This window comes from Balaenoptera borealis (genome assembly GCF_965194805.1).
Source record: "Balaenoptera borealis genome assembly, chromosome: 12".
NCBI classification, from domain to species: Eukaryota; Metazoa; Chordata; class Mammalia; order Artiodactyla; family Balaenopteridae; genus Balaenoptera; species Balaenoptera borealis.
This window is the reverse complement of record NC_138869.1, coordinates 78,378,511-78,403,267: the sequence shown is the minus strand read 5'-3', so window position 1 is coordinate 78,403,267 and position 24,757 is coordinate 78,378,511. Positions and strand designations below refer to the sequence as shown.

General features: G+C 47.5%; 1 long non-coding RNA gene across 2 annotated transcripts; it reads left to right on the top strand.

The window, feature by feature from the left end:
• The first annotated feature begins 1,692 nt into the window (after positions 1-1,692).
• On the top strand, positions 1,693-24,443 carry LOC309608192. Of its 2 annotated transcripts, XR_014232716.1 has the most exons (3): positions 1,693-10,959; positions 11,050-11,273; positions 15,985-24,443. It is a non-coding gene; the product is annotated as an uncharacterized lncRNA (long non-coding RNA). The 2 variants fall into 2 exon arrangements; XR_014232717.1 differs by lacking the exon at positions 15,985-24,443 and having other exon boundaries at positions 11,050-13,374.
• The last annotated feature ends 314 nt before the right edge of the window (positions 24,444-24,757 follow it).

The window sequence follows — 24,757 nt, the reverse complement described above, 5'->3', positions numbered from 1 at the left end:
TTTATTCATTCAATTTCCCTAATATCTATGAGACAGTTTCCATTTTTGTCCCCATCTTTCAGAAGAGGAAACTAGGACGCAGGGAGGTGAAGAAGTCGCCCTTGACTAGCTGAGCCACCAGAGCTGCATTTGACAGCTTTGCTGTACCTCCCGGGTGACAGAGGCGGCCCGTGAAACTGTACAAGTGGGACAGAGCAAGAGGCTCCTTAGGGGAAACATTGGCGCTGAGGAAGCTTTCATCATATGTGGAATATGAAATGATATTTTTATTACCCTGTCATTGATGTGGGTTTTTAAATGAGACAGCTCAGGAAATAGCAGCTTATAATTTTGTGGCACATGTTTAAACAGATTTGACACCTTGGAAGACCCCTCAGCTCCCATGAGCAAGGCCCCAGGCCCCGCTCTGGAGCTCCTGGGAATCTCGAGGATGCTGCCTTTCCTCCTTCCTCCGTTCATCCTATTCCCTCTGCTGCGGTCTCGGGCTGCTCGCTGCCTCCCCCCACCCACCTCTCAGTAAGGAGGCTCAAGGCGGCCTAGCATTTGGTCATCCTTGCCTTTGCTTTGGGCAACGCCATTCAGAACTTCCGTGGCTCCATCCAGCAGCCTATGGGTCCTTCCTGGGCCCATGGAGCCCCTCCTAGGGGACAGCTCAGGGGAGGGGGCCTAAACTTTTGGCTAAGTGGAGGCTCCAACAGTACTCAACCCTGAGGAACTCAAAGCATGTCCCTAACTCTCTCGACTCCAAGGCCACACACACCCCTGGGTGGTCGATAACAGCCGTGCTTTATCCACCTTGCAGAAGGAGAGAGGATTTCTTGGATGAGGATGAGCAGAGCCATTCCTGTGCCTGAGCCCAGGACCTCCAGAAATACCTGGGTGAGGGGGATAAGGTCCTCCACTCGTGCTAATAGGGACGTGGAGCCATCGAATGTTGGATATTAATGTTGGCGGGGCTTCACTTGCACCCTGTATTTGTGAGTATGGGCTAAAGTGTTGTGACAAATAGACCCAAACCATCCTGTCTCAGCACAATACAAGCTTATTTCTTGCTCACATAGACAGTTCTGGACAGCTGTTCAGAAAGGTAGGGTGATTGTCTTCCATGTCATTCAGGGACCCAGCCTCCTTCTGTCTCATGGAAGGAGAAAACTATCATACATGGTGGATCATACATGGGAGACTTCATGATCAGGCCTGGAAGTGGGACGCCTCACTTCCTCTGAATTCCCTTGGCTAAAACTCAACCACGTGACACGTCTTCCCAGGAGGGAAGCTGGGAAATGGGGCTGGTCATGTCCCAGGAAGAAGGAGAGAAAGGATTTTGCTGAGCAGCTACAGATCCCTGAGACCTCCTGAAACCATTTGGAAGTCACTTTACAAAGAATTTAAGGGAAAAGAAAGGAAATCAAGAGGGAAAGAGACATAAACATGATTACTGACCACAATTAACTAAATAAATGCGAAGTTACAGGTTAAAATAACTAGCCGAACCTAAAGAATCCATCTATCCTGAGAAAGTCATTCTAAATCTTTTATGCAAAATATGTTAATCTCTGTTTTACTGTTTTATGTGTAATAATTGACTATGAGACATAAAGTAAATTCCCATTCACAGGGGAAAGATAAACTGAATCTTGGGTATATCCATCCCTTTAATAATGATATATATATATATATTTTTTTTGGCTGCGCGCCGGGCATGTGGGATCTTAGTTCCCCGACCAGGGATGGAACCTGTACCCCCTGCATTGGAAGCTTGGAGTCTTAAACACTGGACCACCAGGGAGGTCCCAATACTGATATTCTTGGTGACAAAGTAATAACCTAAAAAATGTTTAGGTTTAAGTGAAAAAAGCAGGACAGAAAGTTATATATACAATATGATGTCTGCTGTGTAACACTTTCAAAAACGTGCACAGAGAAAAGGCTGGAATAAATGCATCAAAATAATAGCAATTGTTGTCTTTGGATAAGGGCTCTAGGAGATTTGTTCCCCACAGATCTTAATTTTCTGTAATGTTTACAAGTTTCCAAGAGAGCATGCATTGTTTTGTAACAGGGAGAGGGTATAGAAGAAAAAGTCAAATGCCTTGAGAGGCACTCCCGCCCCTCGTCTGTCCCAGGTCAGCCTTCCTCCCGCCCTCTCTTTCTCCCCTTCATGCTCCAGAGTGTTGATCTGGATTAGACAACACTGTCCTGTTTCCCCCTGTGCAATGGTATGTTCATGCTTCCCAATTCATTTACCAGTGACAGCCGGTGTCCCAGCATCCCATCTTCCACTGTCAGGAAAGAGGAGAGAGACCCTTGCTCAGAGGACCACCATGGCCAGGGGTTCCTGAGCTGGGAGGGTCCAGGGTTACAGTTGGTGTTTTCATTGTGAGTATTTGTTCATGGACCCCAACATTGTTCCCGTCAGCCCCTCTTCACCAGTGCAGTCCTCACCGGGGTCAGGAGTTAATGTACGTGTCATGTGTTGATGTTGTGTGTTTGTGTATGTGTACATGCAGGCAAACGTACATCTGTGTGCTAAAAAGTATCAAAGGCTAAACAGAAATTAAGATTGGTGCCAGAAAACTTTTCTATTTTCAACTCTTATCAATAGCTGACTTCCATAAGAGGTCTTGGGGCTTTGGGTCATTATTATTAACTATGAACAAATAGGAGAAGGCTTTTAAGCTGAGACTTGAAGGAAGCAGGAGGAGGAACCAGTGATGTGTGTCTGTGAAGGGCTTGAGATGGAAGGACGGGGCGTAGGTGATCCCAGGGAAGCCGGGATGGAGTGCAGAGGAAGACAGGGAAGCAGGGGTTGGGTGGTGCAAGGTTTAACCGTCACAGTGAGAAGTTTGGATTTAATTCTAACTACAGTGGGAAGCCACTAAGCAGTTTTATTCAGAGAAAAGCATAAAATGCATCATGATCTGAATTATGTTTTGAGAAGAAAGACGGCCCCTGGGGCAGTTTTGTGGAGAATGAATTGGCGGAAAGGCAGGCAGAACAGCAGGTGGAGACGGTGGAGGCCATCTTGGAGGGGACTGAGGTTGTCCAGGCAGAAGACGCTGGTGGCCTGGAGGATTCAAGAATATTGCGGGCCTGGGAGTTACACTTCCGGGACTTCCTGATAGACTGGATCTGAGGAATGAGCAAGAGAGAACAATCAAGGAGGAATCTGCGATAGAATGTAAGACAGTAACAGAAACAAAGAGTCCCAGTTTAGATGTGTTCAGTGGGAACTAATCAATTAATGAATGTTTTTGACTTTCATGGAAGGACCACAGTTAGGCCTGCAGTGTAGTGTCTAAAATTTTCAGTAGAAGGGTAAATTCAGGACAGACTCTGAGTGATCCCCAAGCACTTTTCATTCTGCTGTCCTTTGCAAAATATCATGTCCCAAACTGGAAGGCAGGCTTGTCCTTTGATGTATGAAGAAAGCTGTGTGGAGGTGGTAATCACAGACTTGGGTCAGTTTTAGAGAGAGTCACCCCGCAGAGCAGACTGGAGAACCAGGGGAGCAGTAGCTCCTCTTGAGAACCCTGCAGATACGGAACAAGTGCGGCCACGTGTGTAGGAAGAGCAAAGACGAGTCCAGGGGCCACTGCTGGGACGAGTCATGGTGTCCAACTCCACTCCCACTTTTGAGCTCAACAGAACCCCATATGCATTTGGGCCCCAAACGCCCTTTCTTCTGCACAGAAGTCCCTACATATTTCAGGGAAATCTGTAACCGATTTGTGAGCAATCTGCCTACCCTGGAGCAACTTTGTCACAAAATATAGTATTTTCGCATTCTTGTTGAAACCACTGATGTGTCCACCCCCGCCCCCGCTCCCCCAGCGCACTCCCAACCCCACCAATCAGGGCCTCTTTCCACACATGTAACGGTTGCAGATCGGATGCCAAACCCAGCAACTGGCTATCTCCAAAATGCTTTCCATCTCCCATGGGGCCATGTACTGCAGGGGCGTCGTTAAGAGAAGGTATACTGTAAATTAGAGCAGCTTATTTTCAGAAGCCACGTTTTAGAAACTTGATAGCAGCTCTGGTTCTTGATAAACACGCTTCTGGAGGGCCGCGCACATGTCCCCTGCGGACACTGGGCTGGAGACTCACAGATGAGCTGGTCTCATCAGTCAAGTGGCTCAAGCCCCTTGTCCTGTATTTGGGCTCATGGAAACCCCAAACACTCCCCCTCCCCACCCCCTCCCTCTGGGTTGAAATTCTGTGTATTTCAGATAAATTTTATCCATCTGTTTCTGATTCGTTTACCCCAACTCATCATGATATTTGTTTTGCAAGAGATATTCAACAACTAAAAAGTTACTTTCAGATTCTTCATAGGCAAAGAAGGGTGTCTGATCTTGTCAAAGTCCCCGAATCCCTAAAGCAGAGTCAGCAGAGGAGCTGAGATGGTGAGAACAGACATCCAGAATCTGACTGCATGCCTAACCCCCATTTTTGCCAAGTCCCAGTTGTGGACGAATCAGAAGGGCACCAGCTCATGTGGGGTTCCAGGCTTCATTCCTGGGACGCAGGTTCAGGGACGGGGGAGCAGACACGTCCCAAATGATCACCCTGGGGTCACGTGCTAAAGCCAGCAGTGGTGCAGGGGGTGGCAGCATGGGGTGAGGGGCTCCTAGTGGATGGGGCAGCGGTGCCAGCTGAGGGCAATCCGTGGAGACCCCCAGCTCCGACCCCACAGGACCAAAGATGATATGGGATGGTTCCTCTAATTATGACAAACACCCTGCCTTATTTCAGAAAGGGTTTGAGGCTGCTTATAATAACGGGTCCAGAGGCCACAGTACAGGCAGTACGCTGGAAGGGCAGAGTCCTCCCGAGTCAGGAGAGGACCTCTGCACGGCCAGGCCCCTCCTCGGTGGCCGGACTTGGTGGGCCCCAAGAGCATGGCCATGAGCAAGTGAGGAAGGTGACCCTCAGAGGGAGGAGGCACATAGCCCCTCGGAGGGCCAGACGCAGGAGCCCAGCGCTCTTAAGGGCACTGGCTCGGTGGCTGGCCATTTCCATGATGGCAGTGGTGTTTCTGTGGCCATCCGCCCCTCTTGCCAATGGCCTCGACCTTCTGCTGCCCCTGTGCATCTGGCTGCGGCCACAGCCAAGGGGACGAGGGTCCGGCTCCTGTCACCACCAGCATGTCTGCCAGGCTGGGGCTGAGGCTCGGGGAAACACCGAAGCCCGGGCAGAGGCAGGCGCCATCTGGGAACAATTAGAATCTGACTTTTATCCCGAGGCCTCTATAAACCATCCATCAGGGAGGCCAGGAGAAAAAAAAAAAAACACAAGCTTCTTTCCTTTTTTATTTATTTATTCTCTGTTTTGTTTATAGTGACAGTGGTCAGTTTCCCTGAAAGGAAATCACTGAAAATTACAGGGTGTTTGGTTGGACTTTTTAAAAATTAATTTCCTCTATTTTTGCATGAATTTGATTTGCTCTCATTCCCTTCCCCTAACTCACGCTTAGTGAAAAATCTCTTTTGATTTGTTCTTAATGTGGAAAACGTTGGCAGTCCCACATGGCAATTGGAAAAAATCCGAGGAGCACAAACCAGGTAGAGCTTTCGGCTGGCTTCCCAGGGCGAGGAGACGGTCTCCCCGAGACCTTTGCCCAGCTCAACCCGCAGGTCCTCCCGGGTCCAGCCTCTTTCCCAAAGGCCTGCTGTGTTTCTCCCGCTCTCACGGCTCCCTTCTCTTTCCAAAAGAATTTACCCTGTTAAAGACCCACTTCTCCTGCAAGGTGTCCCCAGACTGGAAATTCACTCTTCTGAATTTAGCTCAAGATGCTGCCTCCTGAGCTGGGATGGCTGCTATAAGCCCAAAGTAAAAGGTCTTCAGGATTCAAAACAGGTCCTGCATCTTACTCCATCACAAAGATGAAAGTCCCAGACACTGGGCATCGAAGGACGCAGTGGCCTCCAAGGCAAGTGCCAGGATTGGGGCAAGAGCTCCCGAGGGAGATTCAGAAAACCTGGTTCCAGACCCAGTTCTACCATTTCCTGACTGAGTGACCTTGGACGGGTCACTTTACCTCCCAAAGCTTCAGTTTCCTTAAGAATCGTCATCGTTGTTATTACTATACCTTCTGTGCGTGCAGGCCGTCCTGTGCCAACTCAGAGCTGAGCTCTTTACTCACCTTGACTGCCTTCATCCTCATAACAACCCCAAGGGGTATGCGTTTTTAATCCCCATTTTACAGATGAGGAAAAACGGAGGGTCTGAGAGATTAGATTGTTTTTTGAGGATTAAAACCTGGGACTCAAACCCAGATGGCCTGATTCTAAAGTAAATGCTCATAACCATCACTGTTTTCTTCTGCCTACCTTCTGATAATAAAAGTGAATAGTTCTTGGGCATGTACCCCATTCTATGTGTCTTCTGTGGCTTAAGTCCGTTAGCCCTCACCAAGCCTTTTGAGATAGACCACCAAGAGGGGATGGGGCCTGGACCCAAATGTGAGCGGTGAGTCCAGGATGAACACACCAACCACAGCACAGGGAGGGACGGATGGAAAATGTGTCACTCGGATTGCTATTTGAAAAACAAGGATGGTCAAGCCTGAGCAGCACCCAAGTGTCCAATTCTGCAGGCACCAAAGGGCCCTGTAAAAGGCTCTCCTGCAGAGGGCAGTTTAAACCAGGTACTTACGTGACCCCAGTTCTCAACTCCTGCGTGGAAGCTCCATTCTTGGTACCCACACCATGGTACCGTGCACACCATGACCCCCGCTGTCCAGCCCAGGGGTAGATCTTGTTTAGGTCCCAGGTTTTACTAGGGTGTCTGGATCATGTCCCTAAAATTGACCAGAGTTCCAAGCAAGCTAGATAAAAATAAATTCACCACCCAGAACACCAAAGACAATGAAAATATAACAAAAGCAACTAGAAAGGAAATACCTTTAAAAGAATAACAGACTGATGGTAGACTTCCTTAAGCAATAATAAAGGCGGGAGTTCCCTGGCGGTCCAGTGGTTACAACTGCATGTTCTCACTGCCGAGGGCCTGGGTTCAATCCCTGGTCAGGGAACTAAGATCCCACAAGCCGCGTGGTGGCCAAATAAATAAATAAAGGCCAATAAACATGCAATAATATCCTAAACGTGTTGATGGGCAATAACTCCATCTAAAATTCTATGTGTAGAAAAGCTATCATTCAAGGAAGTAAAATAGAGATTTTTTCCAGTAATACAGAGATTAAGAGAATTTATAACTCACAGACCCTCACTCAAAGATCAAAAGAACAAAAATATTTCTGGAATTTATTAGAGACCCCAAGTGCAGAGCATCATGTCCAGTTCACAGCACCTGTCACCGGCCGATCTGCAAGGTCTAGCCCTTGGTCCACTGAGTCCCCATGGCGTGCTCCCAGCCCGCTGTCCCCATAGGCAACCCTCTAGTGTGTTTCATAGGCATCCTTGAATTTGTATACACACTTTTAAATGTGCAATGTTGTATTTAAACGTGCAAATATTTACTTTGTATAAATGATATGGTCCCATGAACCTCATTCTGTTTCTTAGCTTTCACCTCCACTAAACGCCATGTTGTTAAGACATACGTCAGGCCACGCTTCCCTGCTCTGCCGTACTCCGTAGCGTGCGTTCACCAATTTTACTCGTTTACATCAAGGTTACCTCCACCTCCTGCTTCCACAACGATCTGACGTGAACATGCTCGTACGCATTCCCTTATGGACCTGGAGGATGAATTCACTGGGCGACCTGTGCAGGAGTGGGGCTGCTGAGACATAGCACGTAAACACACCTCACTGACTGTTTCCAGTTGTTTTCCAGCATGAGTGCACCTATCTGCACTTCTACCAGGAGTCCACAAATTTCCTATTTCCCCAGATCCATGCAACTTTGGCATTATCCAGCTCTTCAATTTTGACATCCCAGAGTGTGTAAAGTGTTACACTATTGCTGATTCAATTTGAATTTCTCTGATTTCTAATGTGTTTGAGCACTCCCCACCTGCCATGCTTCTTTAGCCATTTGGGTCTCCCTTTTCTGTAAATTGCCTGTTCACATCCTTTGCCTATTGTTTTTTCTATTTGGGTTTCCTTTGTAATACATATTAATGTCAGGTAAGGTAAGTCTCTCCTTTTTGCTCATCTTTTGTTGATATAATTATCTGTGGACTTCTCTGTCTCCATAAAAATTTTAGAATAAATATATTGAGTTTCTCAAAAAATACAACAGATTTTTATACATTAAGGTCATATTGAGTTTGTAGATCATTTGGGAGAGATATTTCAACCTTATAAGGTTATGCCATCCCAACTAAGTGTATGGAGTATCTTTCCCAGTTATTTAGATTTTCTTTGGTATCCCTTAAAAGAACTTTAACTTTATTCCATAGTGTGTTCTTTAAATTAAGTACTGGATACATCAGTTTTTCTGTTATTAACAATCATATTTAATCTTCTCTTACATTTTACTTGTCTTTTGGCAGGAAAAAGAAAACCCTATTAGTTGATTTTTTTTTTTTTTTGTAAGTTAAACTTATCTAGCAACCTTGCTAATCATACTTATCAGTTTTGAGTTTGCTGATTTTTTTTTTTCTTTTTTGCAAGTAAGGATAGCTATTTCTCCTCTGCTAATCTTTATGCCTTTTCTTATTGTTGACTTGTTCCATTGCGGATACTGGCGGGGGAAGGGGAAGGGAGGGTACTTACAGTTTTGATTCCAGGACTAGTACTTTGCTAAGTCACAGCAGCAATAGTGAAATCCCTGTTTTGTTCCAATATTAAAAGGGGATGTCTAAAGTTCCTCCATTAAATATGTTGTTTACTATAGCTTTTTGACGTATATGACCTTTACCAGGTTGAGGGAGTACCCATCTATTTCTAGTTTATAAAGAGGTTGTCTTCATCCTTTCAAGCTGCTATAACCAAAGAGCGTAGACTGGGTGGTCTATAAACAACAGAAATGTATTTCTCACGGTTCTGGAGGCTGGAAGTTCAGCATCAGGAGGCACACGTGATCGGTTCTGGTGAAGGCCTTCTTCTGGGTTGCAGACTTTGTCCTCAGATGGTGGAAGGGGCAGGTGGTCTCCACCGTGTCCTGTACCCGCCCGGATCTTCCATGCCCCTCAGACCTGTTGAATCCTCTCTGGTCCCCGGTCAGTCGGGAAAGATGGAGAGAGCACAGCAGGAAGCTTTCCTTTCTCGTGAAAGCAACGCTTTTCCCTGGAGGAGGGAAGACCTTCCTGGCCACTGCCTGCTGCTCTACACACTATATCCTCAAGACGGTGGGGGAGAGACGCAAACTGCTTCCTCCGAGAGGCCAAAGACCTTGAACAGGAGGTGAGCACATTATCCTGCACATCTACGCTACTATAAAGAAAAGGGAGGCCCCTAAGTCTAAGGTCTTGTTTTCATTGGACTATAAATGAGACCTTCAGGAATCCCCTGGTGGTCCAGTGGTTAGGACTCAGGTGATTTCACTGCCTTGGGCCCAGGTTCAGTCCCTGGGCAGGGAACTAAGATCCCCCAACCTATATGGCATGGCCAAAAAAATAATAAATTAAAAAAAAATAATTAAAAAAATAAATAAATAAAAATAAAAAATTAAATAAATAAATAAATAAATGAGACCCTCATAACCTCTTGGTGGAAGATAACATATTTTTTCTCCTGAATTTCTTTGATCCCCCCGTGTCCCCAGCTTTCCCAGGCCTGGGTTCCTTGACCCTGTGGAGACCACTTCTCAGAAATGATGGGAAGCACTTCGGAAGCTGGAGGGGGTCACGGCATGAAAACCAACTTGCAGTGCATGCCCTCCCACGTGGAGAATCGGCAGAGTCTCCCTCAGCAAAAGCAGCCACATATAGTGACACTTGTAATAGGTCCACTGAGCACTGTCGGGGGCCACTAAGTGTCATGAGCTCATGTAATTAACTGACCCACCTGATAGGCCGGCCTATGATCCCCATTTTATAGATGGTGCAAGCACGGTTCATCGAGGTTAAATAACTCGCCGAGGGTCGTACTGGTTGCGGTGCATGGAAGGGCCTGGATGTAAACCAGCCTGTTTTACTGCCTCCCTGAAGCTTTTAAGTGACATGACAGAACTGTGCAGACATCTCAGAAGAGAGAGCACGATAAAGGAAGTCCAGAAACCCAGTCTCCTCCCACCTCTGCCCCCTACCAGCTGTGGGCCTCTCTGAACCGCTGTTTCTTCATCTATCCAGTAAGCAGGCTGAGGAGATGACTTTTAAAGGCCCTTCCAGCCACGCTTTCAGGGCCAAGAAAACATCACACGCTATTTCACACTAAATTCCACTAAATTCCTCACGCCCAGAACCAAGCGGCTCACATGGAAGAGCCTCCAATTAACAGCTTTGTGGGTCTGGGGTGTGGACGAGCGACCTCTCAAGCAAACAAGCCAAAACCATCCCACAGGCAGAGACCACCAACGTGCTTTCCAAACCTGTGTTCTGAGCGGCTGGCCCTGATGGAAATCTGCAATTAGCTGTTTTAATGCCTAAAATAGCTTTGCTACTGTTGCACATAGTCACGTAAGAAAAGGAAAAACCAGGGGCCACCACGGTCAGGTCAGGGGGAGTTGGAGGCTCAGGGCTCCGAGAGCCAACCTTCTATTGGAGTCGTGTGTGGTTGCAGATAATGTTCTGATTTCCAGCGAGCTGACAGCTGGGATGAACGGCTGTTCAACCCGATTAGATATGCCTCGGCCACAGACTCTGGGGCCACAGACAACTGCTCATTTGAAATGCATGCCACTGGCACCCGACGGAAAGAATAAAGGCCGGCCTCAAACAGACAACACATTCTTGGATGCAAACCTTATGGTTTCAACACAGCTAAAAGGGTTTATAACCGCCTGGGGTTCCTTTTCACTGAATATTCTTTGTCGAATAGTGTTTAGATCAACTTGTAACTTTAGCACTTTCCTGTAATTGTAGCTTGTCATTTAGGAGCTGGTGGTATGTGAGGAACCCAGGAGGCGAGGGGGTCGGTGGGGGGAGCCAAGAGCTACTGAGTTCGCACGTTTAATCCTCTCTGTGTCCCCTCAGACCCTGGAGGTAGCTCCTGACCTTCCCCATCAGGGCCCTGGTGGAGCTGAGCAGCCCTGCTGTCTTCCTGCTGTTGTCAGGATGGCACGGCATCGATTTTACCGCCAACTGGAATCGCTGCCCAGAGGATAGCTCCACGTTGATGCGCCGGCCCCCTGCTCTGTCCTGGTTCCTAGAAGCACAAGCCTCTGGAGGCATCTCCGGGAGCTGTTGCAGCATCCAAGGTAGCCCTGTGGATGGTGGGAGGGGTCGGAGGGACTTCTTTGAGTATTTTTACGGTCCATTTGAATGCAAGCACAAGACATTATGGTCTGAGCACACACTATCGGCCTGGTATAGAGGACTACACCTCTCTAGAGCTCCCCCTGGAAGGACCAGCTTTTCCTTCTGCCCGTCTCTCCAGGGAGCCCTGGGGCCCATGTGTACAATGGAGGCGAACATCACACCCACAGGAGCAGCAGGGAATCCGCTCCTTCACAAACCACATGTCAGAGCCAAGTATACACACTGAGGCATATCAGTCATCCTTCTACACTTTGAAATGTTTTTTTCAAAAACTGGAGCCTGCTCGAATACTAACTGTAAACTGAATCTTAAATCCTCCCGTTTGCTTGTCTCCAAACGATGGACTTCTGCAAAAGTCCTTTAATAGGACCTCCCTGCCTTCCCTCTCACCATAGTAGTTTGAATCTACCTCTACCTTGGGTTTGAATCTCTCTCAGTCTGAGCCTCCGTTTCCTCATCAGTTAATTGGAGATAATATGAGTATCTGCTCACAGGATTGTTGTGTGTGCAAAGCAGGTGGCAGAGGACCTGACTCACACGATAGGCTGAGTGAACCTGCACTATCATTATTGTCATCAATAATCCATCCTCCACCCAATCATCAACTTTGACTTTGCTTGAACCCCCCTTTGACTACTTTCCTAACTTAAGTTGCCCCCAGGGGGGCAGTATTCTGCCCTGTCCGGTCATTGTTTGGGTACTTGTCTTATTCACTTCATTAGAGTCATAAGCTCCTGGCTGGCAGGAATTGGGTCTAATTCATCTGTGCATTCTGTGCCGGGCTTCTCACACAGCGGGCTAGTTATAAGTTAGCCCTGCCTCCAAAACCCTCCAAGGTGCTCCAGAGCTGTCTGAGAGAGGTCCAGGCTCCTATCTTGATGTCTGAGGGTCTTCACTTAGAGCTCCAACCATGCCTTGAATTCCTACCCCCTCACGCATTTGCTCATGCTGTTCATGTTGCTTAGAACCCCCTTCCCACCTCTACTTCTTGAACTCTTATTCATCCCTCAAAGCCCAGATTAAATCACACACTCTCAGGACAGAAGTCAGATGGGCTTCCTTCTGCCTCTCATCTCAGATAAAATTTGACGCTAGTCCAAGGGTCAGCCAATTGCTTCTGTAAAGGGCCAGATAATAAATATCTTTGGCTGTGTGTGTTACAGTTACACAACTTTGCAAAAGCAGCCATAAAGAATATAGGCATAGGGGCTTCCCTGGTGGCGCAGTGGTTGAGAATCTGCCTGCCAATGCAGGGGACGCGGGTTCGAGCCCTGGTCTGGGAAGATCCCACATGCCGCGGAGCAACTAGGCCCGTGAGCCACAATTGCTGAGCCTGCGCGTCTGGAGCCTGTGCTCCGCAACAAGAGAGGCCGCGACAGTGAGAGCCCCGTGCACTGCGATGAAGAGTGGCCCCCACTTGCCGCAACTAGAGAAAGCCCTCGCACAGAAACAAAGACCCAACACAGCCATAAATAAATAAATAAACAAATACTTTAAAAAAAAAAAGAATATATGCATAAATGGGCATGGCTGTGTTTCAGTGAAAATTTATAAAAACAGGTAGCAGACCAAATTTGGCCTTCAGGATGAAGTCTGCTGATCTCTGCCCTAGTCTTTTATGGTGTTCATCACAGGCTGCCTTTATATTATGCTTATTTGAGGTCACATTTCCTCTCAACTTCTAGAATAAAAATTCCTTGAGGGCAAGAACAGTATTTTTCTGTTGCCATCACTCATAATAAGCACATAGAAATTACTTATCAGTTTTTTGAAAACAGGCTAGAGAGCCCCCAGCAGAATCTTCCCAGTGTAAAGGTATAGAGAGATTAAGAACAGAGTATTGGGACTTCCCTGGTGGTCCAGTGGTTAAGACTTCACCTTACAATGCAGGTTCGATCCCTGGTCGGGGAGCTAAGATCCTACATGCCTCATGGCCAAAAAATCCTCAAAACATAAAACAGAAGCGATATTTTAACAAATTCAATAAAGACTTTAAAAATGGTCCACATCAAAAAAAAAAAATCTTAAAAAAAAAAAGAACAGAGTATTACCGGCTGAATCGTGTCCCCCCGAGTTCATGTGCTGAAGTCCTAACCCCCAGTGCCTCAGACTGTGACTATATTTGAAGATGGGACCTTTAAAGAAGTAATTAAGTTAAAATGAGGCTGTTAGGATGGGCCCTAGTCCAATCTGACTGGTGTCGTTATAAGAAGAGGAAATTTGGACACACAAAGAAACTCCAGGGATGAGGGTACACAGAAAGATGACCAGGTGTGAACACAGGAAGAAGGCAGCTGTCTGCAAGCCAAGGAGAGAGGCCTCAGGAGAAACCAGACCTGCCAACGCCTTGATCTTGGACTTCCGGCCTCCAGAACTGTGAGAAAATAAATAAATTTCTGTTGTTTAAGCCGCCCCAGTCTGTAGTATTTTGTGATGGCAAACCTGGCAAACGACACAGAGAAAGGCCAATTAGAAAAACAGAGAGGGAAAGCCCCAGTAAATGTTAATGATTTCAAATATTTTGCCTGTTATTTCTCAACAATTATAGCTTTCTGAGGACATTGGGATTTTATTCTGTTGGGAGGTGAGGATAGGGGGTAGTTAAGAATGGATTCAGTTTCCAAGTCCTGGGTTTCAAGTTTGTAGCTCCAGGCTTGCATTTCTAATACTGTCAAACCCTGATGATTCTGACGAGGGCTGTCCCGGCCCGCTTCCCCACAGTTTTCCAGAAACATTTCTTACATATCCACTCAAACTTAATCACCGAAATACCTGCCATTTCTCATGGACTTTTGAAGGGTCGTGTTTGCTTTGTGGAGTTTAAGGAAAGCATTCGATTTTTCTTCCCTTGTAAAAACTCCAGTTGGAAGAAATCATTTTATTTTCCCCTCTAGGTTTATTTTATTTAGCTAAAGCCATTAGAAATAGCTTCAGTTTTACATTTTTCTTGTCTGCTTGCAAAGTGCGTTGCCACGGTGGTTGAATTTCAATGGTTTGGATTGTTTTGAATGACTTCTGTGTTTTTGTTCCCAGTTCCTCAAATACTGGTTGCTATCTAGGTGACCAGGTGAATGAGTTAATTAGTAATAGGCATTTTCACTAAGTATAGGTGTATATGTGTATTTTGTAAGTTGAAAATCTGATGTTCCCATAGATGAGACAATTTGTGTACCAAGAGACCCAGACAGAGGCCAGTATTTCCTCTCCGGACCCATTGACTCTGAGACCTCACAAAGACAAATCTTTGGGGCGCGGGGCTGTGGCCTCCATCCCTGGGGGGCACATCCTCTGCTAGATCAATATAGGTCAGTAACCAAAACCACCTGGAAGGTTGTGCTTCCCTGGATCCCATTTTCTGGAAAACGGTGTCATAGGAAGTTTCCACTTGACTAATATAACGTTGAGGTGCTCATGCAGATTTCCGGACTTCATTACATTTTCTTGACAATCCTCTGGAGTTAGGTCCTGTTTTTTTTATCATCATCCCCATTCTATAGATAAAGAAACTAAGGATCAAAGAGGTTGTCAAAGCTGCCTTAGATGTCAGTTCTCTTTTGTGACTGTGCCTTGCCAATCAAAAGCTTGCTGGTGGGGGGCCAGAACCTGGTTTCTTTCACTCCTCCGTGTCCCCTCTTGGTACCTTGTAATATTAGAAACAGCATTGCGTGTTACGATTTTCACTAGTACTTGCAATTTACCAAAGTTAACAAAATCTTAGGCCGAGGGATTTCAGGGATCCGTGAAAAAAGGCAGTATGGGAGAAATTTTTTTGACCTTAAACTTTCCTAAAGGCATTCCTAAAATCACACTACAATGGTGGCAGCTAATCCTGCCCCCCCCCAACCCATCCCATAAACCTGTTTCTTTGTCAGACAAACATGCCCTGAGGTGCACTCACTTCGCTAATAAAATTCTGTCTGAGATGGATGAGGAGGGAGGGTCCCCAGAGGGAGGCCCTCCTTCCCAAGTGGAGATGCTCTCTCCCTTGGCCGAACAAGAAGGCTGTCTCCTGAAGTGGGTGTGCAGGAAACGGCAGTTGGGATTGATCCCTACGAGGAAGGTTAAGTTTTGAAGGATGAACGTCAGGCCTGGGAGAAGTATGAACTCCTACCCACCAGGAGGTTTTTTTCCCCCTTTCTGCCAGTTTTGGGGTATCGGGAGTTCAATTCTGCTGAAGAAACCAAGCATTTATGCACACACATCAGATTAAGAGAACAGCCTCTGAGTTCTTGCCGTGAAAGGAGACTTCTGCCTTAAGCATTCATTCCGAATTGGCACTGTTCCCTTATCAACTTGGAAAGCTGCCCCATCCTGACAAGGTCCCTCAACTGACAGCGCCCCAGTGCTCTGGCCCAGATTACAGCCCTCGCCCCCAGCGGCCTTCACACCTGCGGCTCCCTGATTTAATGAGGGCTGTCGGGGATTATCAAGTCATGAACTCGCTTGCATCCGCCAGACTCTCATGAATGAGGCATTTTGTTCGGCTACCTCTCGTTTCGTGTTTCTTGGAGCCAACGCAAAAGGAAAAGGCAGTAAGTGAGCAGCTATTTTGGGCCAGCGTCTAATAGCTGAATATTGCATGATGAAACAGTGGACCTATCAAGTCTGTTATTTTTGTGACTTTCTTTTCTCTCTTCCTCCCACCCTCAGCCCGGCCTTCTTAGCCCTGCGATGCCCTTTGCCGGGGGACTGGTAACTCTGCAGCCAGTGAGTCCCAGCTCGGGTAACTGAAATGGAGAACACCTGCCCTGCAAATCCCGTGATGAACGGTCACCGGAAGTGGACCTATGAAGAGGAGGCCGTGGGCCAACATCTGAGCTCCCTGAGGCGGGTGGATTTCAAGTCCGACCCACACCGAATCCTTCTTGATCCAAGTTAATTTTCTACGGGAAATCCGACGGGGAAAGGCTTTCTAATTTAGTGGTGTTTTGAGACTTAAGCAACACTGGTCAATAACAGAAGGAGAAAATGGTGGTTTGGATATTCAATGGCTTTTGGTTGACAATATTTTGATCACGAGGAGTTAGGGGAATTTTCAGTGTGAGGCCCTCCTCCCGGGAGAAGGCTGAGAGCACAGCAGGGCCAGCCTTTGGCCTCAGGCAGGATTCTCCTTATTACAGTAATAATTGCCGTTATTAACAATTATAAGCAATTATTCTTCGCCTGTTTTCTAGCCATCAACCCTCGGCTGCCATTGGAGGAGAGATCACGGTGGTGGTTCTCATTACCCTTCAACACCTCCTTGCTGCCAGCCTGAAACTGCCTTGAGTGGGAGTTTACGGTTCATAGGATTCTTTCCCCTATATTCCAGGCAGAAGAAAAATCCTATCTTGGTTTCAAATTTTTCTCCAGCTTTAACATTATTTTTCCATCTACACTGAGGAAGTAGTTCTTTCTTAAAATACACCAGCCTCTGGAACCTCAGAGAGTCTGTAGGCAGAAAGACGAAGATGGAAAACAAAAGGTAATGTGCCTGGAGGTTCATAGGTGAGAGGTCAGGGGGCAAGGAACCACTGTGGAGTTTGTGACTATTAACACAGGGTGGGAGCAAGAAAGTAGCTCTTTGTGGCTATTGGACTGGCTCTGCCACAAACCATTGGAACACTCAGCTTTGAAGGATGAAAACACCAGCCCTGGACTTTGGTGCCGTCCTCTGACCGGCAGAGGCTGTTGGCTAGACGCGTGTCACGTCACGTCTGACGCTTGATGGGCACAAGGGAGCTGCCCCAGCCCCTTGCCCACTCTCCATCCAGCGGGGACCTTGGCACTTGGCTCCATGGCCGGGGCAGTACGGCCGGGGTAAGGATGAGCGCGGCCGTGCACAGCTGCGCATTGTGGCTGAGGCTTCTTGTGATTGCTGTGGACGGAGTGGCGTTGACTGTGGTATCCTGTAACCAAGATTAGTCGGCAATTCCGGAAATCGGAGGGTAAAAATAACTGGCAGAGCCGCCAGCCCCCGGCCGGTGCCACCACTGGAGAGAGGAATGGTGTCTGGAAAGTGCTGAGTGTCATGATCTTTGCTTCCTTCCGGTGGTGGGAGGTTCTCAGAATAAGATCTGGGCTTTGGATTTCCCCCAAAGGGTTTCTCAGTGCTCCACGGCCTGCTGAGTCAGTGGAGTCGAGCTCGGGTGAACTTTCAAGGAGGGATGTTGGGTTTTGAGAGAGGGGGCGAACGGAGCGGCCAACCGGGGCTGAGCCCGGGGAGGTAACCGCTGAGGGCGCCCACTGGTCGTGTGGACCTCCTGTGGCTCCAGCATCTGTCACCGAGGGTTCGTGGCCTCCCAACCACCCTCCGAAGTAGATGCCTCAGACCCAAAGCCTCTTCCTGCTCCGTTGTTCTTGCCTCTTGGCCAACTCTGTCTCCAGACATTGACATCTATTGACTAACATCCTCACCCAGGTTCTTCCTCTCCTGTTGCCCCAGGAAATCTGGTTAAATGCCAAGTTCATGGTCCTGTTCCCATCCCTTTGGTACCATCACACGTGCTCTGCGTTTGGCCTTAACCCTGAACCCCTCTGTACCATATTCTCCATGTTTTTCTGGGAAATGTTCATTGCAAAAAACCGCTCTGGGACTCCCTGAGAAATAGAAAACAGAAGCCTTCTACTCATGGCCCACAGAGAAGCTGGACTAACTTGGACTGAGGGGAAGGTGCATTTGAACTGAATGTGCATCTAAATTCTAGAACATCCCGAGGAGGGGGCAAGTCTTACTATTTAAAAGCTCACATAATAATTTCAACTAGGCTTACTAAAGTTGAGGTGGTATCAGCCTTTTGATCTCTTGCTTTGATATCCAACTTGATGGGAATAATTCTAATCACTAAGCTAATCTCTCAAATTAAAAGTGTTTCTGAAGGAAATGTGTTTCTAAAATTGGTGATTGCGGCTTAAGCTTTTTTGGACCTTGCCAAACCCAATTCATTCCTCTGGTCACTGTGCTCATGCAGAACTTGATTTTTTTAATTAAAAAATTTAAACGTTGTGTGTGTGTGTGTGTGTGTGTGTGTGTGTGTGTGTGTGTACACTTAGATGCTTGTCTCTGGGCTGGATTGTGAGCTCCCTTTGAAAGGGAAAGATTCATTCAGTTCTGTATCTCCAACGCACTTATGAAATGTTTATTGAATTGTAAAGGATTACATGGATTAAAGGTTCTTCTGGGAAATCCTGTTTACATTATTAATTTGCTGGGCAAGTTCTTTCTTTCTAGATAGCAGCAAGACACAATTCATTACCAGCCTCTGTCCAAATTTAAAATTCCACCTTAGTGAAGCGCCATCATCTTTCTGTGGGTCTGTGGCTGGATGTCGCCAGTCAGGTCTTTATTTCTTCTCCAAGTGTTCCTGGGAAGACTCCAGCCTGCAGTCTGGCTCCGTTGCCTGGAGCGTGAGGTCCATGTGGCCAGAATCAGGTGTTTGGCCTGCTGTGTCCGCTCAAACCCATAGGCCCCATCCTGCGCCCTTGGCCCAAGTCGGCCACTGTACACTTGGTCTCAGAGGATGGAGTGAAGTTGGAAGGGCCCACCTGGTACCCATGGGGGTGGGGGATGGTGTTCTGTGGGCTTTGGCACCAGACCCAACTGGTACAAATCTTGGCTCCCGCACTTTCTCTGTGCGTGGCCTTGGTCAGTTCAATTATTCTCACTGAGTCTCAGTCTCCTTTTCTGTAAAACGAAGAAACTAATGCCTTACCTGTGAGAATGCTGAAAGAATTGGAAATAAGGATGCAAAGTGGCTATTGCAGTGCTGGGTAGCTATTGATGGGAGGGAAATCTTTTAAAGATGTGTGACACCATCTTTACCAAGGTCAACATTGAGCTTCAGAGTCAGAGGCCAAGGAGATGCTGAAGAATCCAGAGGCCAGGTCTGGTTGGCAGGAAGCAGTCTTGGCCCATGAAGAAGTCAGAAAAAATAGCAGCGGTAGTGCTCAACCAAGCACTACGCTATGCATATTATGTGGAACATTCTATTTAATTCTCACAACGCCCATATTTTCAGCTTTACTGAGGTATAACTGACAAATAAAATAGTGAAATATTTAAAGTGTGCATCATGATGATTTGATATATGTATACATTTTGAAAGGATTCCTCCCATCTAGTTAATTAACACATTCATCACTACCTTTTTTTTTTGTTAATTTAGTGGGATGAGAACATTTAAGTTCTACTTTCTTAGCAAATTTCGATTATGTAATCAGTGTTATCAGCTATATTCATCGTATAGCTGAAAGTTTGACCAGCCTCTCCCTATTTCCCTCACTCCCATCCCCTGGCAATCACTTTTTTATTTTCTGTTTCTATGAGTTTGATTTTTTTTTTTTAATTCCACATGTAAGTGACCCCTTGCAGTATTTGTCTTTCTCTGCCTGACTTATTTCACTTAGCATGATACCCTCAAGGTCCATCCACGTTGCTCTAAATGTTAATACTCACAACTCCCATTTTACAGATTAAACAACTAAAGCTCAGAGAAGCTCAGTAACATGTCCAAGTTCACCCAGCCAGATGAGGTCAGGTCAGCTCCAGATAAGAGCCAGGTGTTGCTCATGCAGCTTTTGGTCTCATAGCCTCAGTGGCACCCCTGACCTCTTGAGATCGTCCCTTCTGTGGGCCCCGTAGCTGGGGTCCAGCTCAGGGCAGGCACACAGGTAAAAGGAAAAACAAGCCAACAGGGATGGTAAGAGGTGAATGGAACCACCCTTTCCATGAGGAGGCAGAGGCCTACCGAAGTGAAAGGAAACCTTTGTCCCTTCCTGTGACTGGTTAGGGCAGAGCGAGGACCAACCCAGCCCTTCCGTGTGGGGATCAGCTAAGCGGGAGCGACCCAGCCCATTTCCGTAGATCCTCGGCATCCCCTTCCTGACTCACGCCTTACACGCCTGCGGGGCGGGGGCGGGAGGAGGAAAACTGACAAAACCAGTGATAGAAAAAACCCGGATTGGAACATTTAGCTTCGTTCGGGACCAACTCTAACCGCACCTCTGCCTGCCAAGCCCTAATCGTCATCCCATGTCAGAGTCCCTTCTTAGTCACTGTCTGCCCCTCCAGAGGGACTTGTAAGACAATTACAAGAATTCAGCGATAATCTCTGTCTATTTACATCTTTCAGTTTTTATTTCCCGGCTTTTCCAGAATTTGCTCTCATTAAACATCCAAACCCAAAGCCAGCCGAAAAGGCTTTTCAGCGTATGTTACTGTCTCCCTCTGCCTGATTCTGTTACTCAGATCGAAGTCCCATCACAGTCCTGGGGTTTTGTGTCAACTTCAGAAAGATCACAAAGGGAAGAATAGGCCCTTGGAAGGGAACAGGTGGGAGGACCTGTGAGCAAGCTGGGCTACAAGTTCCGTGGCCTTGTATGTTGGTGTTGGAGGTGGAAGGTCCAAGCCAAGAAGGGGCTGCCTGCTAGGCACAGGACCTGCACCCTGAGGGGCATAACCCAGTGATGCTGTCTCCTGAGGTCTGGGGAAACAGCCAAGTCTGGTGTGAGAGCCACAATCCATCACAGCTGGGCAATGGACACAGAGAATGAAAGTTAGAGCATGGCTTCCATGGGGGGCCCTGCTTAGATCCTGCACCTCAGCCCTCTCTAGCTAGCCCTCACAGCACCACCCATGCACACACACACTCTCTCTCTCTCTGCATCAAGAGGGAATGTTTGGAAATGCTTTCAGAGGGGAGTCCTGGGACAACAAGGACTTACAGACACTGCTTCTTTGAAAGGCTGCCCCCACCCTTCTGAGGTTACAACTTGGTTGCGACTGAGGGGAGTGGTCAGAGCTATGGGTTATGGAAGGCCCGTGAGACCCCCGCAGTATCATTCCTCCAAATCCCTGAGAACCACCCCTTCTTCTGCTGGTGTCTCATCACCTTGGTCCTTTCTACACATCCCTGAAAGGTTGGATCCTGGAGAGAGGGATCTAACTTTTCCTCTTGGATTCCACATACCACACCCTGACCTTGACCTTTTATAGTTTTAGCAAAATACACCCTCTGCAAAAAGTAATTGAGGAGTACCTCCCAGGCTGGGGTAGTAGTTACCACGGAGGCTGTGTAAGCTGCTGAAACCAAGAGCCCAATTAGACTGAAGACTATTTCTCTGTCTCATGACAGCCTGCAGGTGAGGGGCCCAGGCCAGCTGGGAAGCTCTGCTCCACGTGGTCACTCGGCCCCCTGGCTCCTTCTGTCTCGTTGCTCTGCCATCCTCCAGAGAGTTGTCTTCATCCATACTGTCAGAGCTTTTGTTCATGGGAAACAAGGCAATTTTTATTTATTTATTTATTTATTTTTTCCACACACACACACACACACACACACACACACACACACACACACACTGTATTTTATTTTTACAAGAGATAGACTGACACCAAGCATTGCACATGGATGACCACAACAAAGGCAATTTATTTTCATAGTAGAAGTGGAGAGCAATTTATTTTCATGTACAAGTGATGCAGAATTTACACACCTCAGTTCTGCTCATATTCCACCAGAGAACTTAGTAAAGTGGCCACACCTAGCTGCAAGGGAGGCTGAACAATGTGGTTCTAGTAAGGTGACGGTCTGTCCCTGCAGGAGTTAAGGTTTTGTATAAAAATGTGGATGTGAGCTCTTCACTGACAGCGCTAGACAATGAGAGTTCATTCTTCCAAGGATGACTCTGAGACACTCCTAGATCCCTATCTATCTATCATCATTCATCTATCTATCTATCATCAATCAATCATCTCTCATCTATCTATCTACCTATCATCTATCAATCTACCTATCATCTGTTTATCTATCAATCAATTATCTATCTATCTATCTGTCTACCATCTATCTATATCATCATCTTCACTGAGAATATGGTGGAAAGTTGGGCAGAGAGATAGACTCAAGTTTAAAACATCAAGTAAACTGACCATCATCTGTTCATTGATTCAACAAACATTTATCAGGTTCCAGGTGCCGTGCTGGGCACTGAGAGATACAGATGTGGAAAGCATGTTCATGACTCTGAGTAACCTCGTCTGTGGTTTCTAAACTTGCCAGTCCACCCAAACTCCCAAAGGGACAGGCGAATTTGTTTTTAAACAGACCTCAAATGATGCTTCTTAGTTATCTCTGTTTAATTGAAGGGTAACCTAAGATTGAAGCTAATTAAAAACAATTACCATTTGCAGCTGCTTACCTTCTTAATGACCTGCAACGACAGCAGTTGCAGATTAAATTGAATGCTGATGTCCATGGGATTATAACCGTCAGCCCTAATCCCGAATTTTCCATTTTGAGGTCCATCAGAACAGCACCCCTGTGCTCATTTACGGGCTCTATGATACACCAATGTTATAAGATTGAACTTTAAAAAGTATCACTTTTGGTGATTTCACTTTCTTTTGACAAAACTACTGGAAAGATTTAAAGACCAGTGGAATCAAGCTTCTAGATTCTTCCAGTGCAGAGGCTCTGTGGCCCCCTGATTCTCTGTGATTTCCTGTGGGGTTGGGATGCGATGTGGGACTACTGAGAGGCAAAACAGCATGAAACAGCAGGGAGAGGTCGGAAAGATGGGTAACTTGGTGGTTTGTCAAGAGCCCCAATCGAGAACTGCGAGTGGGTGAATCAGAAGGTTGCCCTCACTGCACCTCTGGTGCAGAAACACACTGGGTAGGAGTCAGAAGTCTGACCAGGCTTGGAAAACCCCGGGGCCAGGGACCTACATCTCCTGCAGCTGCCAGACTTTGTGCTGAAGGACAATTATGTTCCTCTCAAATATGTGCTTGCAACCTCCACTGGTACCTCGCATGTGGGCTGCAGCAAGCGCCTAGGCAGCCCTCCCCAGACACCCCCAGGGCGACCGCCAAGAAAGGCTGGCCTAAAGCAACCAACGAGTGTGATACCAACAGATTGTCACTCTCCAAAGCGTCTAGAGCTGAAGTCGATTTGGAGGGTTTCAACATCGTCAACCTCCAAATCCCAGAGGGACATGACGATGACCTGGCACAGCCTCTGGGTTCCAAGAGCAGGAGAGGAGATGCCCAAGGGCACATGGCGAGTTAGTAGCTGTGTCAACATCCCGTCCCCTGTTCTCTCCAACATGTCAGCCGTCTTGGTCAGCACAAACGTGCAAGTGGTTTAATAAGGAGCAATAACTATCACAGTGACAGCCCCCACTGACAAAGCTCTGTGAGCCCTCTGTGTCCTTTTAATCGTGTGTATACGATGCTCTGTTCCCTGCCATCAGCCTTACAGAGTAGACGGGGCAGGGATTATGCACAGCTTCAGAGGAGGCAGGGGTGGATGTTGAGAGTGTAAAAGCCCGAGCACCGGCACACTTGCGATCCACGTAGTATCTGTGATTTGCACCAGATCTCCCACCCCGTCCAGCATGCTCCCTGCTCCACTGCTTGGCAAGTTGCCACCTCCTTGGGTCCTGATTGGCTCGTCTGCTAACAAAAGGGAGAAGAAGAAAACAAAGAAACAGTGGCAGTGTCTAAAGACATCTACCGTCCTAAGGCTCATAACCAGGGCTGCAAGGTGCAGCGAGATCCCCCAGCACAAGGCACACGGATGATTCCTCTGTCCCAACTCATTACCAGGCAACGTCTGCATCTCACCCAATCTCTGCGGGGTGCTCTCTGCGTGCTAGGTGCTGCCGGTACTTAGGGACGCACAGTAAGGCCTCTACCTTCGAGGAAGGGAAAGAGAACTGAGGAAGAAAAGTTAGAGTAGTTGCCAACTGTGCTAAGAACCCCACGAGTATCATTTCACTTAATTCTCCCAACTGCATCCTAAGGCATGTGTGATTGTCCCCCTTTTACGAAATTAGAGGCTCAGGGAAGTTAGGCAACGCCTGAGGGTCATACAACTAGTAAGTGGCCAAACTGGAACCTGGACCTAAATCCACCTGAATTCATGAGCTTTCCAGGCTTAGCGCTGGGTCTGGTATGCAGTAGGTGCTCAATAAGTGCGTCAAATAAATGAGTGGGTGGAGTGAGAGCAGGCCAGGCCGAGGAGGGAGACGTGAATTGGTGGTTCCTGGTGCAGTGGATGGAGGCTGTGGTCCTCACTACCAGGAAAAGGATACTGTGGTCCCAGGGAAGATGGGGGGTGGTGACAGCACAGCCACTGCTAGGGGGGCCAGCCTTCCCGAACAGAGGACACAGCTGAGGAAGGCGGCTGTTTTTCTCTGCTCCCGTCCTCCATGCCCACTGGGCCAGGCAGCCACGTTCATGTGCACGGTTGTCCCCCAGGAGTGGAGGTGGTGCCCGCCTTGTCCCCGCTACCTTCCCTCCCCTGAGAGAGAGGAGTCACGCGTGCCCGGCCGAGTCACGCCCGGGAGCTCACTGCCTCTCTGCCCACGCCTTTCTTTCCAGAGGTGATGTAAGAATTAGCAGCCTGAGAAGAGGAGCCCCAGGGCCCAGGCCCACCTCCGAGAT